We start from the raw sequence: 20067 nt of genomic DNA, 5'->3' as shown, positions 1-20067 counted from the left end.
ACTGTCCACAGGCTCCACAGCTGCCACAAGACCACCTTCTGGACCATCCTACTGCAGAAAAGGCACCTGTCTTTGCAAAGCCAGGTTGTGCAGCATACAGCAGGCCACGATGATCTGGCACATCTTCTTCGGTGAGTAGTAGAGAGAACCACCTGTCATATGGAGGCACCGGAACCTGGCCTTCAGGAGGCTGAAGGTCCTTTCGATCACTCTCCTAGTTCGGCCATGTGTCTCATTGTAGCGTTCCTCTGCCATTGTCCTGGGATTTCTCACTGGGGTCAGTAGCCATTGACAGGTTGGGGTACCCAGAGTCACCTGCAAATGTCGAGGGACAACTGTTAGACACACACTAACCCTTAGGGACAACCCCAGACAACTATTCACACGGTATAGGGTCCTTGTCCTCACCTATTAACCACACACAGTGGCTCTGAAGTTGCCCCATGACATAAAGGATGCAGCTATTCCTCAAAATGTAAGCGTCATGCACTGAGCCTGGAAACTTGGTATTCACATGGGAGATGTACTGGTCGGCCAAACACACCATCTGCACATTCTTTGAATGGTAGCTCTTCCGGTTTCTCTACACCTGTTCACTCCTGCGGGGGGTACCAATGCCACATGTGTCCCATCAATGGCACCTATGATGTTGGGGATAGGTCCCAGGGCATAGAAGTCACCTTTCACTGTGGGCAAATCCTCCACCTTAGGGAAAAAGATGTAGCTGCGCATGTGTTTCAGCAGGGCAGACAACACTCTGGACAACACGTTTGAGAACATTGGCTAGGACATCACTGATGCACTGTCCACTGTAGTTTGAAAAGACCCACTTGCCAGGAAATGGAGTACTGACAGGACCTGCACTAGAGGGGGGATTCCTGTGGGATGGCGGATAGCTGACATCAGGTCTGGCTCCAACTGGGCACACAATCCTTGGATTGTTGCACAATCAAGTCTGTAGGTGACTATTACGTGTCTCTCTTTCATTGTCGACAGGTCCACCAGTGGTCTGTACACCGGAGGATGCCGCCATCTCCTCACCTGCCCCAGAGGACGTGCTCTATGAATGAGAACAGCGAGCAGAGAGTGAGCCAACACTGAGGTATTAAAAAAATATTTATTGCACACATTTGTCAATCCGCAATGTGCCTGTCACTGTGTGTATGCAAGGCCTAGATAGGTATGATGCAGTTAAAAATAATGCCAGGTGCCCCCCTGAAATGGCGGCTGCCTGACCTGTAAGGTGGGACAAGGGGATATAAGGTAACTGCGCTGGCGTTGTACACCATTGCGGTAAGCGGTCGAAGACCGCGGCGCAATCCTGCATTGGTTAACATTGGACCCTATGGGTCCCAGGAGCCATTGACGATGTACGCCGGCAGTGACGGTACGCACCACTGCAGACGTGACCGCCATTTTCTGTCTGTTCACTCACTTGATACCTGACCTTCGACAGGAGAGGACCTACACTGCAAGTGCTGCTGTGACCTCAGTCTGGAAGCGACAATGGCTGATGTGTCTGGGGAAAGGGCCCCTGCCTTCACTTCGGAGGAGTTAGTGGATGGGGTCCTCCCCCAGAACACGCTACTCTACGGTCCTCCAGACAAACAGGTGAGCACACTGTGAGCATGCTGTATTGGCAATGCCTGTTGGGAGTGGTGTGGATGGAAGATACAGGGGGGGACTGAGGCCTGCATGAGCAGACGGTGAGTGTTTGTGCATCAGTGCAAGGGGGGGAATGTTGGTCAATGACTGTGATGGTCCGGACGGTTAAAGATTTTCCTTTTACCCTGTACTATTCCTGTAGGTCAGCGCACACCAGAAGAAGGATATTTGGCGTGCCATCGCCAAGGACGTCCGGACCCTGGGGGTCCACCACAGACGGAGCACCCACTGCCGTAAAAGATGGGAGGACGTTTGCCGCTGGAGCTAGAAGATGGCAGAGGCCCAGCTGGGGATGGCCTCCCAACGTGGGAGGGGTGCCCGTCGCACCATGACCCCCCTGATGTTCCAGATCCTGGCGGTGGCCTATCCGGAGTTGGATGGGCGCTTGAGGGCATCAAAGCAGCCACAAGGGGGTGAGTACACTCTCATTCAGCTGACTCTGCCCACATTACGAGGTGTCTGAGTGGGGGAGGTGGGCTGTGGGTTCCCCTAGGCCAGGGCGAGTTTTGTAGACAAGGTCCCTTCGTGAGTCAGGCTATGTGGCACCCCAACCCCACCAGTGGTAAGAGCCAACTACACCTAGTCAGGATCCTGTGACTTCCATGTGTGTAGCAATAGGGCATAGGCCATGTACCCCATGTCCCTGTGATTAATTAGGGAACTATAAGTGCATGGCTTAGTGCAGAGCGCTGCTGTGTCTGTAGTGTCTGCGAACGATAGTGGTATTGCATGCACTGAACATGTCTTTCTTGTGTCTCCCCCCCTTTTTGTGGTCTCCCTGTTCTTGTGTGCATTAGCATCATCAGGCGGAGGAGCATTGGCACCGGAGCAGGAGGGAGCTGCATCCCACATGGCCCTGGAGGGCGAGACAACGGAGTCTAAAGCCACCAGTGGGAAGGAGGGCGAGGGGAGCTCCACAGCGGGGACAGGAGGTGAGATCAGAAACAGTGAATCTTCCTCTGATGGGAGCTCCCTTGCAGTGGCGGGCCCCTCTGTGCCCCCCACATCAACAGTTACAGCGGCCACCCCCCCTACCAGCACCGCCCTCCCAGCAGCCCCTCAGCGTCTGTCCCGTGGCCGCTCACCCAGGAGGGGGGCATCTCCTTCACCCCAGGCACCTCAGGCCCTGCCCCAGTCAGCCTTGCTGTCCTCAGTGAGGAGGCTATTGACCTCCTGAGATCCCTCACTGTTGGGCAGTCTACCATTCTGAATGCCATCCAGGGTGTAGAGAGGCATTTGCAACAAACAAATGCATACCTGGAGGGCATTCATTCTGGCCAGGCAGCCCAACAGAGAGCATTTCAGGCTCTGGCCTCAGCACTGATGGCAGCCATTGTCCCTGTGTCCAGCCTCCCCCTCCAACTTCCTCCACCCAGACCCAATCCCCTGTACCTAAGCCTATCCCAAGCACACCATCAGACCAGCATGCACACACCTCAACACACAAGGGTGGCTCTGGCAAACATAAGCACCACACATCCCACAAGCACTCACACAAGCATCATACCCATGCACGCATACCAACATCCACTGCCTCCACTGTGTCCCCCTCCTCCATGTATCCCTCCTCCCTCCCTGTCTCGTCTCCACTCACTCCTGCATGCACTACATCTTCAGCCACTACCTCCATCACCAGCACGCCCATCACCACACACCACTCACGTGCACTCACCACCCCCACTGTCATTCACACATCCCCTGTGTCCTCTACCAGTGTGTCGGTGAGCCCTCCTCCCAAACTACACAAACACAGCCACACACCCACCCAACAGCCATCCACCTCACAACAGCCTCCAGCCCATGCACCGTCACCCAAAGTCAGCAAACGTACACCTCCTACAACCACTACCTCTTCCTCCCCTCCCAAACCCCCTCCATCTACCCGTCCCATTGTGTCTAAAAAGCTTTTCCTGTCTAATATTGACCTCTTCCCTACACCTCCCCCTCCCGTCCGTCCCCTAGAGCCCGCCTTTCCAGGTCCCAACCCAGCACCTCAGTCACCACATCACCAGGCACAGTGGGAGAAGGCGAAAACACCCGCCTTCAAGGGCTCAGGCAAAACAAAAGTGGATAGTGGATAGTGGCAAGTCAGCTGCGCCACCATCCAAGGTGGTGAAGGGCCAGAAAATCAAGGGCAGGTCCACGTTGACGCCAACTTGCACGGCGGACAAGACCGCCACCAGCACCGCCACCTGCACTGCCACCTGCACTGCCACCAGCACCGAAGCCACTGAGCCTTCCACCAGCACCTCAATCACTGAGCCCGCAACCAGCACCACAGTCACTGAGCCCGCCGCCACAGAGCCCGCCACCAGCACTGCAGTCACTGAGCCTGCCACCAGCACTGCCGCCACAAAGACCGCCACCAGCATCGCCGCCACAGAGCCCGCCGCCAGCACCGATGCCACAGAGCCCGCCGCCAGCACCGATGCCACAGAGGCCGCCATCAGCACCGATGCCACAGAGGCCGCCGCCAGCACCGATGCCACAGAGTCCGCCGCAAGCACCGATGCCACTGACACCGCTGCCAGCACCGCCAGCTTCCTCGCAACATTCTGAGCCAGTGGCACCACCGCAGACATGGCTGCCATCCCCAGTGGTCAGTCGTACGAGGCTGGTGGTCAGTTCCAGGTGCCTGGTCAGCTTGCATGTTGCACCACCATCAGTGGAGTATCACATCCCCTACCTCTGTCCTTGGCAGGATGAAGCAATCTGGGCACCAAGCCCCCTCCAAAACCAGTGGAGAAAGGCATCCACTACCTCAGTCCTTGGCAGGATGAAGCACTCTGAGCACAAAGCCCCCTCCAGAACTAGTGGAGAAAGGCATCCACTACCTCAGTCCTTGGCAGTATGAAGCACTCTGGGCACCAAGCCCCTTCCAGAACCAGTGGAGAAAGGCATCCACTACCTCAGTCCTTGGCAGGATGAAGCACTCTGGGCACCAAGCCCCCTCCAGAACCAGTGGAGACTGTTATCCACTTGAGAGACTGTGGCTTTGCACTCCCAAGGATAATGCAGTGGGCAACCCACCCACTGGAGAGACTTAAGCGACTGTGGCTTTGCACTCCCCAGGATAATGCAGCGGGCAAACTACACACTGGAGAGACTTGAGAGACTGTGGCTTTGCACTCCCTAGGATAATGCAGCGGGCAACCCAACCACTGGAGAGACTTGAGAGACTGTGGCTTTGCACACCCCAGGATAATGCAGCGGGCAAACCACCCACTGGAGAGACTTGAGAGACTGTGGCTTTGCACTCTCCAGGATAATGCAGTGGGCAAACCACCCATTGGAGAGACTTGAGAGACTCTGGCTTTGCACTCCCCAGGATGCAGCAGTGGGCAAACCACCCACTGGAGAGACTTGAGAGACTCTGGCTTTGTACTCCCCAGGATACAGCAGTGGGCATGGGGCCCCCTCGTGGAGCTGGCGTCGTGCACTCATCCGGCTGAGGTGCCCCCCTTCCCTTCCCCCTGAGGTGCCTGTTTCATTTCGATCTGATGCCCCTGCAGTGTTCTCTCCATTTGGAGTCTGGTATCGAGTGTGGGCCTCACCCATGCATTTTGGGCCCAGTGGTCCACGGACTATGAATGGTGCACTATTCGGACTTGTGTGGCTGGTGTACGTAATTGTTTATACTGCATTTCAATTTTTGACTCATGGATTTTTATTTATTACAATCGTTCAACTCATTTCCTTTTGTCCTTGCGTTCTTGAAAGGGGGGTGTGGGGTGTAAATGTAATGTTGCAGCATGTATTTGTGTGTATGATGTTGTGGGTGAGGGTGGGGGTGGGGGTGTTGCATGTGTGTGTCACTGTCTTTTCCCTTCCCCCTCCCCTGTGTTGTAGGTGCAGTACTCACCGTGGTCATTGCCGCCATCTTTCGTGCTCCTGGTAGAGGAGCAGGAATACCATCGCAGGGAGCATTTGGAGTTCTGGCTCCATGGCGTCCTGGTTCCTTGTGGAATGTGTAGATGTGAGTGTTTTCCCTTCCAAGTCCTGTTTCTGCCGTGTTTTTGTTCGCATTGGTTCCACCCCGGAAAAGGTGGTGGATTGGCCTCTCATAATAGTGTGGGCGGTACATTGTCTTCCGCCTGTCTGTTGGCGGTGACCGCCGCAGGTTTTGTTACTACCGCCGTGGCAGTCGGAGTGTTAAAGTGGCTGTCTATGTTGGCGGTTTCCGCCATGGTTGTGATTCAATTTTTTTTTCCGCGGGCCTGTTGTCGGTCTTACCGCCGCTTTAACACTGAGGGTTATAATGAGGGCCAGAGTAATCCCCTCCGCTGAAGTCGTAATCAGGCCCTTAATGTTCAAACTCTGTTCTTTCCTATCCGCTGCAACTTTTGTTATCCAGTCTAACTCTTCCCAGTATCCTTTGCTCTTTCCTACCATGTGGGATACGGAGTGAGAACCTTAAGAGTACACTTGGTCCAAAGGACCTTAATGTTCACACTCTTTTCTTTCCTATCCGCTGCAACTTTTGTTATCCAGTCTAACTCTTTTCAGTGGCTCTTTCTTATTTGGGATACGCAGTGGGAACCTTAAGAGTACACTTGGTCCAAAGGAAGAAGGGGTGGGCCACACTAGTGTTGAACCACCTCTTTCCCTTGTAGTTACACAATACAGAGAGCCTCCTTGTGGTCCCCGCTATAACTATCTGGACTGGAGAATTTTAGTTTTGCTGGTTATTAGGGTTGTGCTCTGCTGAGGGTGAGGCAAACACCAGTCATGTTTCAGAATGTTTACCCGGGGGTGGTGGTGTGGGTTTGTTATGCTGATGTATCTGAAAAAATATGTGCATAGGAGGAACAAAATTATGCCACATGGATGGAGGTGGAGAGGCGGGCACAGGAGTCCTATAGATGGAGCAATGTATGGTACCACTTGAGTTATGACTAATACAGTTTGAATGATCACTTGGAATGTGAGAGGTTTGCATAGGTTTGTAAAAAGATATAAAACGTACACATACCTTAGGAGATCATATGCCAATACAGTGTTTCTTCAAGAAATACCCCTGATAGAGACCGAGGCCGAAAAACTCCACAAAAGATGACGGGGACAACTTTACTCCTCTACCCTTTCTCATATGCCCGGGGAGTGTCTATTTGAGTGGCTACTTTCCAGCTGTGGGGACCTGTGCTTGATGTCGCTAGGAGATATGTGTTGCTGCATGAATTGCTGGATGGTGTGGAAATATGCCTGCTAAATGTGTATGCTCCCAATACTGATGAATGTGAATTTTTTACAGCGCTCGCAACTGAATTAATACCATACATGGGTTTACCTACAATATAGGTGGGTGATTTCAATTGCATCTTAGATGGTTAGCGAGACTGACACCCAACGCGAATGGGCACAAAACCCTGCATGATGGCTGGGTTGAGCAAACCTATGACTTAATTGCAGCTAATGGATGTGTGGAGGGAACTGCACCCCAGACTTCAGGAATACTCATGTTATTCTCCCACTCATGGAGCACATAGCCGCTTTGATGACTGCAAGCTACCAGGTGAGCTTTCAATCTGACCACGCCCCTCTCTTATTGGAAGGCCACATTCAGAGGTGCTAGATGATACTGAATATGATTTGGACATGAAGGAGGCTCTTCATGGGTACTTTGATATAAATTGGAAAACTGCAGGTTCGAGGGGTGCAGAGTAGGGGGCATTCAAGGTGGTGGCATGATGAGTCAGCATCAGTATATGATATCAGAAAGAAATGTGAAAATGAGTTGGGAACGCCAGAGGGGTGACTTGCAACAATGCAGGGTGAGCTTAGGGGTACTGAGAGTGGGAACGAAGCACTTGCAGACCTCCATAGAGTTTTGTGATAGATTGGATAGCTACGTCCAGAAAGATGCAGAACCTGCATAGAGAGGGAGATAGGTCAGCCTGTATGTTAGCCTGGCTACTTAAAAGGGAGCGTCCACCACCCATTATACTAGCCCTTAAGGGCCTTAATGGAGCCCAGATACTAGGACAAAGGGCTATAGTGACACTGTTGCATGACCCTCTGGCTCTGGTATATTCCACCTCTGGTGATGTTGACACAGCTGAAATGACGAGATTCTCAGCTCAGTGGCAACTCCTGTGGCTAAGAGAGGAACAGTTGGCAGCGCTGGGCATGGATCCCACGCTGGAAGAACTAGGGGAAGCCCTCAAGGATATGGCACGTTTCAAGAGTCCAGAGCCGGATGGTCTCCTAGTAGAATACTATCAGCGGTATGCCGACTGCCTACTCCCTACCCTGCTTGAGACAATATTGGAGACAAAAGAGGCGGGCATGCTCCCCCAACACATGAGGGAAACTATTATAATCATTCTCCGAAGCTGGAAAAGGACCCCACTGACCCCGGGTCATACAGGCCATTATCAATGCTAATGTGGACATAAAGATATTGGCTAAAATGGTGGCCCTCCGATTAAACAAGGTCATCACGAGATTAGTCCCTACAAATCAACGCAGTTTCATCCCAGGACGGGTAACACACATAATTTTAAGACGTCTGTTACATGTTCTGCATGCCACATGCCCCACAGCCCTAGGGGCTGTCCTTGTGGCCTCAGATATTGAAAAGCCTTTGACACCCTCTCCTGGTCTTATTTGTGGGAGGAACTCAAGGGGATGGGACTCAGCGAGGGTTTTGTGGCCTGGGTGCAGCTGCCATACCACATGCAGATGGCACGGTGCAAGTAGGAATGGAGGTTTTGGAGATTCTCCATATTGAACGTGACACACGACAGGGCTGCCCACTCTCTCCACTCCTATTTGCCCTAGCCATGGAACCATTGGTGATATACTTTAGGGAGCAGTTGAGAGAGTGCGGGATACAAGTGGGGGACCAGAGCCACCTTGTATCCATGTATGCTGATCATACATTAGTATGTGTGAGGGACCTCGAACAATTGGTCCCGCGACTATTACGGGTAAGAGAGGACTGTGGTAGGGTGCCTGGATTCATGATCAACCACCACAAAACAATATTGTTCCCCTTGGCCGCATTGGCTAGGACCACTGCTGAGAAGCTTCCGGAAGTAGGCCTCCCATGGGAGTTACAGAACTTTAGCTACCTCGGTCTGCAGATAGTGCATGAACCACACATGCAATACAAACTTAATATGGGTAGAGTGGTGGCAGGCTTACATGAATCAGTCCGGTTCTGGACAGGGCTGCCACTGTCTGTTATGGGCAGAGTAGCTCTGAGAAGGCTTCCTACTAACTTGCTGTCTTTACATTATACAAAATTCGTTTTGCACTCTGCCTGCATCAGTGTTTAAGCAAATAGATGAAATATTAGTGAAATTGGTCTGGGTGGGCAATCAGAGCAGAGTTTGTCTTGAAATCCTAAAATTAGATATGGAACAGAGAGGCCTTGGACTCCTTGATCTTCAGTTGTATTGCTTCGCAGTTCGACTGCAATATGCCGCACTATGGTGCGATAACAATCCCAACTGCAAGAAAGACTTGCTGTCTGGGTCCAATGGAGCACAGCAGCAGCCTCCACTCTTGATGAGTCCTGCGCAGGTACCACTTATAGTTAAACAGGTGACCCAAGTTTGGGAGAGGGTGGTTTGCATTGTCCTTCGGCATGCCCCTTATGCTAGACTCCTTCTACTCAGCTGGTTACTACCTTTTCACTGCTTCCGGGAGGGCATGGACTTTACTCCGTTGATGACGATAGGCTGCCATAATGCATTCGACCTGTACCTTAACGGTGCCTTCATGTCGCCAGCAGAGGTTGAACTCCATTATCAGGTACATCATAAATGGCAATTTCTAAAGTATTGGACTATATCCCGCACTGTGTGAAAGATATGGACCTCATATCCGGATGATATGAGACAATCCCCAGTACTACAATTGCTTCTAGACCCTGGCCCAACCCGGAAAATCATAACCCACCTAAATATGGCCCTGAAGAGCGATAGACAAACTAGCCTCACTAGTAGCCATGCAAACTGCGATGACATGCAAGAGACCCCTCTCACAGATGGAGAATGGCACAGAACCCTCTTGCAGGTTCGAGAATTGGCCAGTAATGCTTGTTTCAAGATTGTGCAAAAGCATACCTTACGCACCCGGCCTATTGTGCCAAATGCAGCAAAACACTGGCTGGTTTTAGACATGTGGCATGGAAGTATGCACCAGTCAGACAATTTTGGGAAGAAGTAAGATAGAGTAACGGCATACAGGGTGGAGTCCTCAGTTTGCCACTGCATCCTGAGCCCACTACCTTTACCCAAAAAGGGGAAAAAAGTAGATATAGATTTGCGCTGCTGGGACTAGTGCTCGCACAGCAACGCATAGCTATACACTGGGCCAGCTCTGAGATTGGACAGATGGAAAATGGATTGCTTGGAGTGGGCAGCGACTGAGGAAAGTAGACTGCATAGAGTGCACAATGATGATAATGCTGAGAGTGATTTGGAGAAGTGGAAAAATATGCTGGAAAGGTTGACAGGCAATGCACCGGATAACGAGGAAGACACCACCCCCCTCTCCTGCAGTTGATGCAGCAGGTGCCCCTAGGGCACCCAACTCCGATGTGCTATGCATGTGTCAAATATAATGACAATCTTGGCATCCGCATAGGCTATCCTGCATAACTAGATACCACACAGGCTCCTCATTGAAAGTGTATATTCCAGTTTATTGATTGGACTCGAGATTTGTGGTGGGTGCGTGATAAAGGAATGTGCTGAGAATGCCTGATTGGGCCCTGGCGGGATCTCACTCCCCTCCAGTTTACGTTCTTCATGTCTTCTAGATAATGTAATGTGCACCATAATTTGAGATGCCTTCAGTGCATAAATTTATTGTGTTTTTCCTTTGTTAAAATCCCAATAACATATATTTAAAAAAAATGATAGCTGAAGAGTTGGCTCTTTCCTACAGAACCACCATACTCAAACAGCAATGTACTGCATATTCTTGTGTATGTAAACATTTATAATTTGATTAAGTGTATGTATCTAGATACGTGTATTTCTTTGCAAAAAATGTATCATAATAATGTTTCTTTTTCCTAAAATATATGCGTACACTTTAGGCTTGCTTAAGATATATATATATATATATTAGAAGATAAAGAAGGATCACAAGAAAGCAACAGCCAGCAAGGGCACAAATCTGGATCCCAAAGGATAAAATGAGTCTCAAGAAAATGAAATATCCAAGAAAGAAGTGACTAAAAGAAGATGGTCTCATCAAGAAACAAAATCATATTTCCACTACAACGTTTCAGCTTCCGCCTTTCTCAGGTAGTACAAGATGGTTTGCTCAGTGGCTGCATAGCTGACACTGCTGGATTTTCAAAAAGCATCATGAGTGAAGATTTCAATTGGAATGTGGAATCAATCCAGTCCTAAGAACACTTCAGATATGCAGAAATCAAGTGCTATTGTCAGTGATGTTCAGTCCATCTGGATGCAGTGATTTTAAACTTTAGATCCAGAATGTCCAGTAGTTCTTCCTTTAAGACATGTTCCACAGGGAGTCACTTTTTCTTGGATATATATATATATATATACTGTATATACACACACACACAGACTTAAAAAAAACAAAAGTTACAGGGATGTTCTAGTTAGGCTCACATTTTAAATGTACTAAACCACAGAAATTCACCAGTTATAGTTAGAGTTATCTCAAATAACTATAATGCGTGCCCTAAGGTAACTATAATCGTGCAAGGGTTTTGGGTTCTGGAGTAGCGTGATATTTGTTAAAAAGCAATTCAACACCTCGTCAGTGGTGGTAGGTACTATATAAATACAATTACAATTAAATTTACAATTGCAATCTAGTTCCTTGTACTTCTCAATGACTCCACTTCCAAATGAATCAACGCCAATAATCGGGATAGGGAAGTACAGAATTCAGAAAATGTCTTTTTGTGTAGGAGAAATTTCAGAAAAAAATGAAAAACTATGCAAAATCACAATAAATTCAAATCTAGCACTGAACACTATGGGGGTCATTCTGACCCTGGCGGTCATTGACCGCCAGGGTCAACGACCGCGAGAGCACCGCCAACAGGCTGGCGGTGCTCTCAAGGGCATTCTGACCGCGGCGGTTTGGCCGCGGTCAGAAAGGGAAAACCGGCGGTCTCCCGCCGGTTTTTCGCTGCCCTTAGGAATCCTCCATGGAGACACCCCATACCGCCATCCTGTTCCTGGCGGTTCGGCCGCCAGGAACAGGATGGCGGTATGGGGTGTCGTGGGGCCCCAGGGGGCCCCTGCAGTGCCCATGCCAATGGCATGGGCACTGCAGGGGCCCCCGTAAGAGGGCCCCACAAAGAATTTCAGTGTCTGCTTAGCAGACACTGAAATTCGCGACGGGTGCAACTGCACCCGTCGCACCCTTCCCACTCCGCCGGCTCCATTCGGAGCCGGCTTCCTCGTGGGAAGGGGTTTCCCGCTGGGCTGGCGGGCGGCTTTCTGGCGGTCGCCCGCCAGCCCAGCGGGAAACACAGAATCACCGTGGCGGTCTTCGGACCGCGGAGCGGTGTTCTGGAGGGGGAACTCTGGCGGGCGGCCTCCGCCGCCCGCCAGAGTTAGAATGACCCCCTATATTTTATTGGGAAATATGTTGCTGCATGCATCTTGCATGCAAGAGTGTATTTCCTGATAAAAACCAGAGCAGAATAAATAAGTGCCGAAAGCAACAGCTGCTCGTGATCTGTTTGTTGGCGTTGCTCCTTTGGTTCCATAATATAATTTTTTCCCAAATGGGCTTGAAACTACACAAAGTGGCATATTGACATCATTTTGCGAATTTCTTGTAAAAAAAGCGCAAAACTAAATGCGGATTTTATGCAAGATTGATCTGCTTTAAAAAAAAAATTCACCTGGGCCTAGTCAATAATCGTGAGATTACAGAATATTTTGTAACACTTGTCACTTTCTTAGACAATAAAGAGTCTCTAGCGTGTATCAACATGAAGTATAATAAAAATAATAATAAAGTCTAATAGATTCACAATGGAAACAAACTCTCCCTTCAAATTCAATAATAGTCACTTCCTCTGCCTGTTTTGTAAAGATACAGCATGTTCACTTCTCATAAACATATCGACTACTCTTTCGATTAAAAACCTTTAATTCTTTTGAAAGTGCATATGAAATGTGTCTTTGCTATTTACATAAAGGAAAAACCAAAGTAGTGCGCTCTGAAAGAACAATCACATCGAACCAGGAGAGGCGTCCCTCTTTCTGCCAGCTGTAGCTAGTTTCAATTTTCAGGTTACATTAACTCTGCATTAACTGTGCATTATAGTTAATAGGTTCTGTAATTGAGATTTAGCTAGCTCATCCATTGATGACATGCATGCATATTTCCTTGATTAATTTAATTAACATGGCCCATTTCTTAAACCAAGAGAGAAGATTATGATTTCATGTATTTATTTTTTAAAATCTGAGATTTGCATAGTAAATATATAGAGTCATTGGTCACTGTACTGAAACAGCCGGCACCCTGCTTATTTTTATGGCTATTTAGCAGATTGTATAAAAACCATGGCAAAAATAGTTTTTTCCATACATTAATTTCCACTATAGTTAGTCTATCTATTAAATTAGGTATTTAAATATCTGATTTCCTCCTTGTAACTGGGACATATTTTCTTAGTGTCAGAGATTTATGAAATGTATTTCATATTCATCAGCTTAACCTGTTTATCTGCTCTGTTTTAAATTCACCATTGTACATGGGAACATGCACCACTGTAAAATGAAGGTGCATTTGGGGAGATAACTGGGATACAAATAATTAATAATGAAAGGTATTTAGAAAACATGGATATAAAACATGGATGCTGTGACAGAAGTGTACCTCTGCCGTGGGTTTCCCAGCCGCAATGACATCTGAATGCTGATTTTTGTCATGGGTGAGCACAAATCATTTTAAGCCTGCATCACGGATTGTGGTCTTGTTTCACTTCGAGAAGCACTCCAAGTGCTACCCTCATAAGTGGTAAACGGACACTGTCATTAGCAGAGAGTTAAGTAGCATGAGTGCAATGATGACAGTTGTTAGACCTGTCAGCCTAAGTGTAGTCCTCACAAATGTTTGTCCTCACACCTGCTACATTTTCTGATCTAGTTTTTGCTGGCCTTAGGACTCTGTGCACTTTACCACTGCTAACTAGTACTAAATTGCATGTGCTCACTCTTTAAAACATGGTAGCATTGTCTTATACCCAATTGCCATATTTAATTGTGCTTATAAGTCCCTCATAAAGTGCTACTACATGTACACACAGAGCCTGTGAATTAAATGCTACTAGTGGGCCTGCAGCACTGATTGTGCCACCCACTTAAGAAGCATCTTCAAACATTTCACAGGCCTGCGAGTGCAGCCTGTGTGTGCAATTTTAAACTGACATTTGGATATGACAAAATAAACTTTTTGCCAGAAGTGTAGGCCCAAATAGCTCAGAGTGCAGGGTGCAATTTAAAAAAATAAAAAGTAGGACATATACAATTAGGTTTTCTCTGTCCTTGTGGTGAAAAACCCTTAAATTTGTTTTTCACTGCTGCAAGGCCTGCCTCTCCCATAGGACATTGGAGTTATCTTATTACATATGTTAGAAATGGGGTCTTTGGGTGGCAGTCAGGTTACCCCCTGTCCAAGCAAGGACTCTCACTCTATTCCGAGTCAGGGTAAAGGAGAATCACCTTCAGGTAACCCATGCTCACCACTTGGTAGCTTGGCCAAGCAGGCAGGCTTAACTTCAGAAGCAATGTGTAAAGTATTTGAACTAACACACTCAGTGAACCCACCACAAAATGACACAACACAGGTTTAGAAAGCTAGAAAATATTTATCTAAACAAAGCAAGACCAAAATGATAAAAATCCAACATAGACAAGTCAAGTTGTGAATTTTAAAAAGAATAAGAGTTTTATTCCTTAGAAAACAGTGAAAACACTGTTATTGCACAAAAGTACCTGAGTAGTGTCAAATAAAGCCGCACAAGCGAGCGTGTGTCAGGAAAGGCCAGCAATGCGTCAATTTCTCTCTCGCAAGCAAGAACATGCGTTGTTCCTCCTCTGGTCGGGACGCCGTGCGTTGTTTCTTCTCTCCAGCAAGAGAGCGATGCGTCAATCAGGATGGGCACCTAATGTCCAGGCAGGCTTTGCAATGATTTTCTGCACCCAGCGATGTTGCATTGTAATCCGGTCAGGTGGTGTCAAGAAAACTGTACTGCCGGGGGGCCTGTGTCGTTAACAGCAGCTGCTGCGAGTGCTGCGTGTCGTTTCTCCAGGTGCGTTGCATCAATCTCCCAGCCTTGATGCAGGTGGGGCGTCGATTTTAGCCACGAGACTGGTGGCGCGTCATTTAGCAGCCACAAGGTGGGTGGTGTATCGAAAGTTTCCCTGCACGGCTGTCTTTGCATGGATTTCTGTTCTTTTCCACCAGCTGCGCCTTTCAAGGGTCCAGAGACAGGTTAGGGCACCACTTGGAAGGCAGGGCTCTCAACAGAAAGCCCAAGTGCTGGCAGAGAGAGAAGTCTTTGTTGTCCTTGGGACTTCTACAACAGGAGGCAAGCTCAATTCAAGCCCTTGGAGATTCTTCACCAGTAGGAAGTCACACAAAAGTCAGTCTTTGTCCTCTCTCAGGCAGAAGCAGCTACTGCAGGCCAACCCAGCAAAGCACAGTCACAGGCAAAGGGGCAATACTCCTCCTCCGCGTTCTCCAGCTCTTCTCCCTGGCAGAGGTTCCTTTTGGCTCCGGAAGTAATTGGATTTTTAGGGTGCTCTTCTTATACCCCTTCCTGCATTTGAAGTAGGCCTACTTCAAAGAGAAGTCTCTGTTGTTTTCAAGATCTGGCCTTGACCAGCCCAAGCCCCAGACACACACCAGGGGATTAGAGACTGCATTCTGTGAGGGCAGGCACAGTCCTTTCAGGTGTAAGTGACCACTCCTTCCCGCCCCTCAGCCCAGATGGCCCATCAGGATATGCAGGCTAGTCCCCAGCTCTCTTTGTTTCACTGTTTAGAGGAGAGGTGCAAACAGCCCAACTGTCAAACTGACCCAGACAGGGAATCTACAAACAGGCAGAGTCACAAAATAGTTTAAGCAAGAAAATGCCTACTTTCTAAAAGTGGCATTTTCAAACACACAATTTAAAAACCAAACTTCACTAAAAGATGTATTTTTAAATTGTGAGTTCAGAGACCCCAAACTCCAAATGTCCATCTGCTCCCAAAGGGAATCTGCGCTTTAATGATATTTAAAGGCAGCCCCTATGTTAACCTTTGAGAGAGATAGGCCTTGCAGCAGTGAAAGCCGAATTTGGCAGTATTTTCACTGTCAGGACATGTAAAACACATGAGCCCATATCCCACCTTTAACATAAACTACACCCTGCCCATGGGGCTACCATGGGCCTACCTTATGGGTACCTTACATGTATAAAAAGTGAAGGTTTAGGCCTGGCAAGTGGGTACCCTTGCCAAATCGAATTTGCAGGTTAAAACTGCACACATTCATCCTAGATTATCTTTTATCCAACAGGTTGAGTAGGGTCAAATGCTATTAAATATCTTCCTACAACAACCATGCATTGTGCTCCCTTATGGCATGGATATACTACTACTGCCATTGTTACTACCTATCCAAATAGTTCCCATGTCTAAATTATGCAATGTCTAAATTATGCATTATCCTTTCCCCCAAGATGAATTTATCCTAAATCAGTTTTTTTTTATATGTCGAATAGGGCCAAACGCTAACAAACTCTTCTAGTGTAACCATGCAAAGTGCTCTACCACTACATAGATATAATGATATTGTTCCAGTAAATGCAATTATTCTACGCAATTATTACTTTTCTCAAATAAGTGTAATCAATATCTAATATTTTTGTGATCCTTTTTATGCAGTACTTGTTCCTTCTATGAGCTCATCAAGGATTTTCAATGCATCATCCCCAGGCATCAAAATATCCCTGCATCGCAGTGAAGAACCAAGGCTGCACTCCAGGAAATCAACACATCACCTTGCAGCATGGAAAGAAACGATGCATCGTCTGTGCTGCGCTGGAAAATCCAATGCCGCGCCTTATTTTTCAACGCATCTCCTCTTCTGCAGCCCCCATGCTTCATTATTTTTTACACATCCCAGGTACTGTGTGTTACATGAATACAAGCACTGTTTGTTAAGAATTGAGAGTCTTTAGAATCTTTAAAAAATGATATTTCAACTTGTGTTTATTGGATCTTTGTTATTTTGATCTTATTTTATTTTATTCAGATAATTATTATCTATTTTTTCTCAACTTGTGTGTTGTGTGTTTGTGGTGTTTTCACTGTGTTACTGTATGGGTGTGTGCACAAATACTAAACACATTGCCTTCTAAGTTAAGCCTGTCTGCTTTGTGCCAAGCTACCAGAGGGTGAGCACAGGATAATTTGGGTTGTGTTCTGACTTACCCTGACTAGGATTATGGTCCCTACTTGGACAGGGTGCATACCTCTGCCAATTAAAGACCCAATTTCTTCCAGTAGGGCATGTAGGTTTAGCGACCCTAGTAAAGATAGTGCACCCATAGGTGTACTGCTGTGATGTCCATGGCCATTTTAAAGGGAGGCCTGCATTGCTGGCTGCTTTTAAGTTAAAGTTAATCCCAAATCAACTTTAGAATTAAAAGTACTTCCAAAGTCCTCCACTACCTTATGTTTACATATAAGTCACCCCTAAGGTCTGCCCAAAGTGCCCCAGGGTTGGATGTAGTCTAAATATAAGCAGGGACATTATACAAGTTGTTTTATAAGCCCCAGTGAGGGAAAAGCAGCTCCATTTGTTTTAATCATTGTACTCAATGGGCCCCATAAGCTAACTTTGGAGACTTTATTTTAAAATAATAAAATCTTACTTTCAATAGAGATTAGCTAAATATAGCAAGTTTGGTACCAAACTAAATGTAATAATGAATCCAGCAACTTGTCAATGTTGAATTGAAAATAACAAGCACAGGATACGATTTTTAGAATTCTTTCTGAAAGTTACCAAATTCAGCCCTGTAGTGCACTTTTCTAATTGGTCAGCCTCTGGCAGCCTGAGCCAGGCTACTTTAATGAGCTGTGACGTGGCTTGGACTGACACAAAGGAAGCATCTGAGGGATGGAGAACTGCCACAGCAGAGGGAAGAACAGTATGGTGGAAGAGTAGCCAAACTGGTCTTCAATGGAGGGAAAGCCACTTGGAACAGAAACTGGACCTCCCCCATTTCCTGCATCCCCAGACAGCTGGAAGCCCCACTGATTAAACTAGTAGAGGGACTGGAAGGGGTGTGTTAAGAGGAACATAGCTTCAAAAGTGGGTGGATTAAGCCAGATCTAAACTCTAAGGCCCTGATTTATACTTTCTGACACATAACTGCAGTAATTCAATTTTGCGTCAAAAAGGTTAGCACTGACTAGCGCCATTTTTTAATGCCACTCGGGCATCAAATTTACACTTTGTCGCTGGGTGGTGCTAAGAAATGTTTAGAGTTAGTTTTTTCCCACGTTAACTGTTGCCCCTTGTCATAAGGCAAAATGACGTTAATGGAGGAAAAATTACTCTAATCCGGATTATGACATACAAACACGTCACAAAACGGAAATGCACCATTTTTGCCCGCAATATCGTAAAAAACTGACGTTAACGGAGTAAACAGTGCAAAGGAGCCCCAAAATGGATCCCGGAAGCCAGGAGAGGCCCCAGGGAGACCCCATTTAACTTGGAACCAGCCAGAGGGACACAGACAAGACCCAGGGGAGGGAGAAGAAAAAGAGGAAGTGTTGTTTCAGCGCAGAGGGGCATGAAATACTGGTGAGGGAGGTGAGGGAGGTGAGAGAGCATCAAAATCAAGTTTTGTCACCTCAAAATCGCCAATTGGAAGGAGAGAGATCAACAGTGTGGCAGAGGTCAGGAGAACTGTGATTGAGGTCAAGAAACGCTGGCATGACTGCAAGAGAAGGACCAAGGAAAAAACAGCACAGAACAGGAAGGCAGCACTGCAAACTGGAAGAGCACTTGGATGAGATAGAGGAGATTGTTGCAGAGATTATCCCGGAGGAAATCGCCACAGGGATACAAGGACAGGACAGCGCAGAATACCAGGAAACACCACTAATGCAGGGTAAGTTGCATGGGGGAAATATATGCTTAAATGTCAAGTGCAAGAAGGGGGAGGCACATAGGAGTCACACAATGCATGTCAAAGGAACGCAGAGGGACACAATGCACATTAAGCAAATTGCACCATGCCACTGTAAGCTGCACATGTGCCTACACCTTGGGAGTGCTATGTACCATTGACACATACCCAACCTGGACATATTATGAACACCAGGCTTAAATACCTACATGTACAAATGCAGCACATGGGATGGATGGCATGTATAACCACTGTGCCACTGGTTGTGGCATCACAATATCCCTTACATGTAGTCACATCAACACCACTAACATGACCAAGACCTCAGAGACCAGATAGTAAGTCAACACAATTCCTGGGCTTACTTCATAGTGGTGTCCCTTGCAGTAACACTGTACTGCATCTCATAGCATACAAGTCATTGCAACTGTCCCAACAGTACCCAGGTTTGTGCCGGTAGCACCACAACACCACACATAGGCAGCACATCCACATGATGCTGCCATCCCTACATCACGCAGTAAGGGTGCCCCCTGGGTACATGGAATAATTAACTCAACAGGTGCTGGGGAAATAGCAGGCTGGGCCAGTATCATTGGTGTTAGACTTTTCATCCTTGGTGTGGTCTCCCTTAACTTTTTGCCTCTGTTTCCCAGGTTGTTGATGTGTGCTGGACTATGTTTGTGCTGCTTTTGTTACTCTGGGCACTTTACCACTGCTAACCAGTGCTAAAGTGCAAGTGCTCCTATACAAAATGTCTATGTAATTGGCTTATCCATGATTGGCATATTTGATTTACTAGTAAGTCCCTAGTACAGTGCACTAGAGGTGCCTAGGGCCTGTAAATAAAATGCTACTAATGGGCCTGCAGCACTGGTTGTGCCACCCACATAAGTAGTTCTGTAATCATGTCTCAGACCAGCCACTGCAGTGTCTGTGTGTGCAGCTTTAACTGTAAATTCGACTTGGCAAGTGTACCCACTTGCCAGGCCTAACCCCTCCCTTTTCTTACATGTAAGGCACCCCTAAGGTAGGCCCTAGGTAGCCCCAAGGGCAGGGTGCAGTGTATGGTTAAGGTAGGACATATAGTAATGTGTTTTATATGTTCTGACAGTGAAATACAGCTCAATACGTTTTTCACTGTTGCAGGGACTGTCCCTCTCATAGGTTAACATGGGGGCTACCTATAAATATGATTAAAGTGTAGATTCCCCTTGGAAAGTGGATGGACATGTGAAGTTTGGGAT

The sequence above is a fragment of the Pleurodeles waltl genome, chromosome 5, assembly GCF_031143425.1.
Source record: "Pleurodeles waltl isolate 20211129_DDA chromosome 5, aPleWal1.hap1.20221129, whole genome shotgun sequence".
Taxonomy (NCBI): domain Eukaryota; kingdom Metazoa; phylum Chordata; class Amphibia; order Caudata; family Salamandridae; genus Pleurodeles; species Pleurodeles waltl.
The sequence above is the reverse complement of the archived record's forward strand: the minus strand, read 5'-3'. Positions refer to the sequence as shown.